The following is a 7,316-nucleotide window of genomic DNA, read 5'->3' as shown; positions in this document are numbered from 1 at the left end:
CTCCCTCCCAACCCGTATAGCTAACACCCATGAAACAAAAATCTCCTGCTACCTCATCCACTTGAGAAGAGTCAGTCTCCTCTAAAGACCTTATCCTCGATGACTTACTGCTGCCTCCCTTTCCCTGGCACAATTCTCTCCCTGGATGTGCCCCATCTTAGACTCGCACAGCTCCACCGCTCGGGGGAGCTGGAGACGATATCCAAATTGGCTCAGACGGTAGCCTCCTCGTTTCAAAATGACCTACGCGTGACATCGGCCGTAAACGTGGTCCAGAAATCAGTGACTTTCGTGTGCCTCCGGTGAAATCCGGAGACCCTGGCATCTGGAACACATCTTCTCCACGTCCTTCAAACCTTTGCTCTCCCTCTTTACCCCTGATAGCCCGCCCGATGGTTCACGGGGAAATGAGATCCCGTCTGGCAAGAGCCGAGTCGTCTCCCCACCACGTGCGAAAAGAAAAGGCACGGGCCCACCCCCGCCCATCTTATCCTTCTTCACCCACACCATCGTGTCATAAAAATGAGTGCCCCAGAAAAACGTGTCCCTCCTCCTGTCAAAAGCTGAAACCTCGGGTCAAACACTGAGACGGAAAGGACGCTGGGGTATTGTTTTGAGCTACACACAGACGCTTTTAAAGAGGACGACAACAACAAACGAGCAAAACCTTACCCCCATCAGGGAGCAGGTGCAAGAATGGAGTGCTGACTGACCCTCCTTCTTTGCTTCCTGGAAGCAGGAGGTCGGTCAACCAACCAACCAACCACCCTCCCCTCCACACACACACCCCGAGGAAGATGTCCTCTCTATCCCAGGAGGAGAGTGACGTTCTTATCTTATTGGCAAGGTCGGGAAGTTGAGGATGAGAGAATTCTGTACAAACGGACCTCGTTAACGATGTTTACTCTTCCAATCCACGAGCATGGAACATCTTTCCATCTCTTTCTTCTTCGATTTCTCTCGGTAACGTCTTACAGTTTTCAGCGTATAGGTCTTTCACCTCCTCGGTAAAGTCTATTCCTTGCTATTTTCTTCTTTGTGCGGTGATTGTAAATGGGAGTGTATTCTCAACTTCACTTTCCACTAGTTGTCGTTAGTGTGTCGAAATGTAACTGATTTCTGTCTGTTGATTTGTATCTTGCAACTCGACTGTATTTGTTGATTATTTCCAGGAGGTTTTCGGTGGATTCCTGAGGGTTTTCTATATAGAGAATCGTGTCACCCGCCAATAGTGAGAGTTTCACTTCTGCCTGTCCGACTTGGATCCCTTTTATTTCCTTTTCTTGCCTCATCGATCTGGCTCAGACTTCCAGGAGTATGCCGAATAAGAGTGGTGAGAGCTGGCATCCTTGTCTTGTTCACGTTCTCAGAGGAATGGCTTTCAGTTTTTCTCCGTTGAGTATGAGGTTGGGCTGTGGGTTTGCCATGTGTGGCCTTCATTCTGTTGAGGTACTTTCCTTCCATGCCCATTTTCTCGAGAGTTTCTATCATAAATGGATGTTGGATCTTGTCCAATGCTTCCTCTGCCTCTATTGAGATGGTCACGTGGTTTTTATTCCTCATTTTGTTAACGTGGTGTGTTCACCTTGATTGATTTGTGGACGTGGAACCATCCCCACATGCCTGGAATAAATCCCGCTGGGTCGTGGTGGATGATCCTTGGGATGTGTTGTATTCGAGTCGTTAATATTTCCCTGAGGATTTTTGCATCGATGTTCATCAGTGATATTGGCCTGTATTTTTCTTGTTCTATGCTGTCCTTGTCCGGTTCGGATGTCAGAGTAATATTGGCCTCGTAGAATGAGTTAGGAAGCTTCCCCTCCTCTTTAATTTTTGGAAGAATTTGAGAAGGGCAGATATTGAGTCTTATTTGGATGTTTGGTAGAACTCACCAGGGGAGCTGTCTTGCTCTGGACTTTTCTTTTCTGAGAGGTTTTTGATTACCGTTTCAATCTCTTTACTTGTGATTGGTCTATTCAGATTCTCTCTTCTTCTTCTTCTTCTTCTTCTTCTTCTTCTTCTTCTTCTTCTTCTTCTTCTTCTTCTTCTTCTTCTTCTTCTTCTCCTCCTCCTCCTCCTCCTCCTCCTCCTCCTCCTCCTCCTCCTCCTCCTCCTCCTCCTTCTTCTGGAGGAAGATTGGCCCTGCGATAACATCTGTTGCCAATCTTCCTCTTTTTTCTCCCCAAAGCCCCACTACATAGCTCTGTATCATAGTTGTAGAGTTGTAGCTCTTCTATGTGGGACGCCACCTCAGCATGGCTTCATGAGCGGTGAGTAGGTCCACACCCAGGATCCGAACCAGGGAACCTGGGCCACCACAGCGGAATGGGTGAACTTAACCGCTACGTCACCGGGCGGGCCCTCTCTCTTTCTTCTTGATTCAGTTTTGGGAGGTCGCAGGATTCTAAGAACTTATCCATTTCTTCTAGGTTATCATCCTGTCTGTGGGCGTATAGCTTTTCATAACAGTCTCTTATAATCCTTTGCATTCCTGTGGTGTCTGTTGTAACTTCTCTTCTTTCCTTTCTGATTTTATCTATTTCAGTCTTCTCTCTTTTTTTCTCAGTGATTCTGGCTGAGGGTTTGCCCATTTTGTTTATCTTCTCAAAGAACTGGATCTTAGTTTCCTTTCTATTTTATGTATGTATTTTTTTAGTCTCTATTTCATTAATGTCTGCTGTGATTTTTATTATTTCCTTCCTTCTACTGACTTTGGGCTTTGTTTGGTCTTTTTCTAGTTCCTTTAGGTATAGGGCAAGCTTGTTTATTTGAGATTTTTCTTGTTTGTTGAGGTAGGCCTGTTTTTCTATTCATTCCCTCTTAGCGCTGCTTTTGCTGCAGCCCATAAGTTTTGGTATGTTGTGTTTTCATTTTGATTTGTCTCTAGGTATATTTTTTTAACTCTAGTGAGGGATTACTATTTTTTTTGGGGGGGGGCCTGGGAAACATTTGCCCTGAGCTAACATCTGTTGCTCATCTTCCTCTTTTTATTTACTTCCTCCCAAAGCCCTGATACATAGTTGTCTATTCTAGTTGTAAGTCCTTCTAGTTCTTCTACGAGAGCCACCACCACGGCATGACTACTGACCAAGGAGTGGCGTGGTTCCACGCCTGGGAACCGAACCTGGGTTGCCGAAGTGGAGTGCACCAAACTGTAACCCCTAGGCCGTCATGGCTGGCCCAACGTTTTCTGATTTCTCCTGTGATTTCCTCATTGATCCAACAGTTGTTCAGTAGCCCGTTGTTTAGTTTCCACATGTTTGTGACACATATTGAGGCCCTGAGCTAACATCTATTAACAATCTTCCTCCTATTTTCCTTTCTTTTCTCCCCAAAGCCCCAGTAGATAGTTGTATGTCATACTTGTCCATTCTTCTAGTGACTCTATGTGGGATGCCACCTCAGCACGGCTTTAAGAGTGGTGTGTGTGTCTGAGCCCGTGATCCGAACCAGTGAACCCTGGGCCACTGAGGTGGAGCATGCGAACTTAACTGCTACGTCACTGGCTGGGCGGTCCCCTAAAAATTCTAATTAATGTATGTGATTAGGGGGCCGGCCCTGTGGCGTAGCGGTTAAGTGCTCCCGCTCCGCTGCTGGCGGCCCGGGTTCAGATCCCGGGCGCACACCGACGCACGGCTTGTCAGGCCATGCTGTGGCGGCATCCCACATAAAGTGGAGGAAGATGGGCACGGATGTTAGCTCAGGGCCAGTCTTCCTCAGCAAAAAGAGGAGGATTGGCATGGATGTTAGCTCAGGGCTGATCTTCCTCACACACACACAAAAATATGTATATGTGACTAAAGCTACTAAAAATTAATAAGGGAAACACCTTCATATTCAAGGAAAAGGAAGAAGGGTGTTTTCAGTAAAGACGGTATAAAAAGTAAAGTTTTTTTAAAAAATAACTTTATTTATTTTTCCCCAAAGCCCCAGTGGATAGTTGTATGTCATAGCTGCACGTCCTTCTAGTTGCCGTACGTGGGATGCGGCCCCAGCATGGCCGGAGAAGCGGTGCGTCGGTGCGCGCCCGGGATCCGAACCCGGGCCGCCAGTAGCGGAGCGCGCACACTTAACCGCTAAGCCACGAGGCCCGCCCGGTCAAGGGTCTTTTGTGTGTTTGCTTGCTTGCCTGTGGATGTTCAGTCGCCCTACTCCATTTGATGGAGAGGCCATCTTTTTACTCCCGTGGGTTGCTTTTGCATGATGGCCAAAATTCAGTTTTGGCAGGTTTGGCCGGTTCTGTGAAACAATTAATGTTATTATTTTTAACCGGCAAAAGATCTACAACTTTCTTCGTGAAACAATTAATGTTATTATTTTTAACCGGCAAAAGATCTACAACTTTCTTCGTGAAACAATTAATGTTATTATTTTTAACCGGCAAAAGATCTACACCTTTCTTCGTTTCTAGTTTCAGGGAACAGTTCAACAGGTATCTCATCTCAAACACACGCACGTGCAGACGCACACACACACACTCGCAGCGTGGCCTTGTACGGACGTACTGGAACCTGATCTGTTGAGCGGATGGCTGTGAAGTCTCTTCCCCCACCCCCCACCACTTTCTGTGGGTCTGCTCGCTTGTCACGACGGTAAGGACCGCTGACATCGATATTCTGGTCGCCACTGGTGCATTTGCACCCACGCTCCCCAGCCCCGCGCGCTGTCTCGGGACTGTGTCGCGGCCCGCGCGGAGGGAGACACGTTTGTGTCTCTTCAACCTCCGTGCGGTCAGGCGTCGCCGTCGTTTCCCCGGCGGCCTCTGGGCTTTGCCTGCCTGCCTTGGGAAGCCGTCGCGGGTTGGAAGTGACGGGATGCGGACAGTTGCTCCGTCGTTCCCCTGTCGTCGTCGTCCTCTGACGACTCGCCCGGTTTCGTTTTGGCGGTGCCCCGCCCGCCGCGTTTCCCTGAGTCCTCCCGGGAGCCCGGGAAGCGCTCGGGGCCACCCCGGGAAGCCAGCCGGTGCCGGCAGTCCCGGCGCCCCTGCTGGCGTCTCTGAGGGAATGTTCCCCGTCCCCTCACGGGCGAGCGCCCGAAGCACACACGTTTTCCGAGTCCCTCTCCGGCGGCCGGGGTCGCGCCGTGCCGGCTGGGAGCCCCGAGGCGGATGCCCCCTGGCCGCGCCGGGCCGGGAGATGGGACCCGGGGTGGGTCGGGACGGGGTCGGGCCGCCAGGCGGCCCGGCTGCGCGCCCCGGCCGGCCAGGGATCCGGATCCGTCCCGCTGACGTTCGCGCCGGTTGTCCGGTGCCACCTGGCGGCCGCTTTTATATCGTTTCTGTCCTCCGGAGCTCCGGCGACCTCGGCAAGGGAGGTGACTTGGCCGCGGTGACCGAGGCGGAGTTCCGGGAGGCCGGTGGCAGTGGCGGGATCGGTCCCGGTCGTGCTGGGGCGCGGGCGCGTCGTCCGCCGGGCGGAGATTGGACGTGCAGGAGAGTGTGGGGGGGTGGCTGTCGCCGCGCTCCTCGAGGCCGGCGGGTGTGCGGGGCCGCCCGGACGGGTCGACCAGCAGACGCCGGTGCCACTGCGACCCTCGGGGACCGACCGGGGCCGGCGAGGTGGGGGGGGAGTTCCCGAGCCCGGCTGGCGTTCCCCGTGCGGCCCGGGTCGTCGGGCCCTCCGTGTCACCGGTTTCTTGCTCGCGCCCCGCTCCGGAGGTCGGGGACCGGCCCGGGCCTTGCGGGGAGGCCCGTGGAGGGCGAGACCGCGGCGGCTCGGCCGCGGGCACGGGTGGCTCCGGGTCGTCGGACTCGACTTTTCTCACCGCGTTTTCCGAGTCCCGCTCTGGCGGTGGGGACCGACCGGCCCGGGCCGTCCGTGGTGGCGGCCCGGTCGTCGGAGGCGACTCCGAGGGATGTTTTTCAAGTCCCGCTCCGGAGGAGAGCGCGGACCGGCCCCCGCCCTCGAGGGTGGGCCGGGGAGAGGGCGTCCCCGTCCCGGACACGTGACCGCGTGGGTCCGGGTCGTCGCGCTGGATTTCTATCGCCAAGTTTTCCGAAAGCCTCTGGGTCCGGAGGTGGGGACCGGCTCGAGAGGCAGGTGGAGCCCCGGGTGGGGTAGGGGGGCACGTGGACGGACGCCGGCCTGCCCGTGTGGGGCCCGGTCGCCTGGGGCGCCTCTGAGGAATCTTTTTTTTCCCCAAGTCCTGCCCCGGAGAGGAGGATGGACCGGCCGCCTGCCCTCGAGGGCGAGACGGCGAGGGTGTACCCGGCCGGGCGCGGGTCCCGCGTGCCCCCGCGCCCCCTCTGCCGCCGCACTTCCGGGGTCGACCAGATGGTCGCGGGGGCTCCGGGGCTGGTGGCGATGGGGTGGTGCCGGGGGCCTGGTGACCGGGCCCGTGATCCAAGGGGTGCCGCCGTGATCCGTGGGTGGGCCCCGTCGCCTGGTGCGGCCATTCTTTCGCCCGAAATGGTCGTTTTTCGCTGCCAGATAGGTGCTGACACGCTGTCTCCGGACGTTTGTCGCCTGGGAGTCGTTGGGCCTCTGGACGCGCGTGGCGGGGCTCCGGGCTGTGACCGTGGGGTGGAGGCCCGGTTCTGCCCCTGCCACTTGAGCCCGCCCGCCTGGGCTGGGCCTGCGCGCCGGCTCCTGTGCGTCCCAGGTGTCCCGATCCGCGGTGCCGCCTCCGGTCTCCAGCACCCGAGGGCGGCGGGGGAGGTGGCGCGGGTCCTCTACCCGGTGCGCTCCCCGCCGCAGGCAACCCCGGTGCGGTCGCGACTACCCCACGCCTCGGGCTCCCGCGCCACCGCGTGTCAGGCGTTCACCTCCTGGGGTCGTGGCCCGCTGCTGCACGACTCCGGGGTGGGGGGGGAAGCCGTGAGGCTGAGGCAGTCTCTCCCTCGGTGACTGTCGCTGTGCTTGTCGTTGTCTCCGTGAGGCGTGTCGCGCCGCGGTGATCGATGTGGTGATGTCGCGCTCTCCTGGGCCGGGCCTAAGCCGTGCCAGGCGAGGGACGGGCGTTTGTGTCAAACGGGCCCGCTCTTCTCGCTCTGCCCACGGGTCCCTCGCCTCTCCTCCCCGCCCGTCGGTGGTGTGTGGAAGGCAGGGGTGCGGAACCCGGCCCGACCTCGCTCTCCCGCCCTCTGCCTTGTGGCGTCGGTGGGGCCGAGGTCTTTGTGACGCAGTGGACACTCCGTGTGGCCTCTCGGCCGCGTCTGGCGAGTGGGCCTCCCCGAGGTGGGGTGGGCCGTGCCGCCGCCGCACCACACGCTCCCCCGGGTGTGTGGGTGTGTGTCGCCCGGTCCTTGGTGGTGCCCCTGGAGCGCTCCAGGTCGTCCGTCAGGTGCCTGAGGCCGAGCGGTGGTGTCGTTTCCCGTT

This window comes from Diceros bicornis, unplaced genomic scaffold, assembly GCF_020826845.1.
Source record: "Diceros bicornis minor isolate mBicDic1 unplaced genomic scaffold, mDicBic1.mat.cur scaffold_934_ctg1, whole genome shotgun sequence".
Classification (NCBI taxonomy): Eukaryota; Metazoa; Chordata; class Mammalia; order Perissodactyla; family Rhinocerotidae; genus Diceros; species Diceros bicornis.
This window is presented reverse-complemented; position numbering follows the sequence as displayed.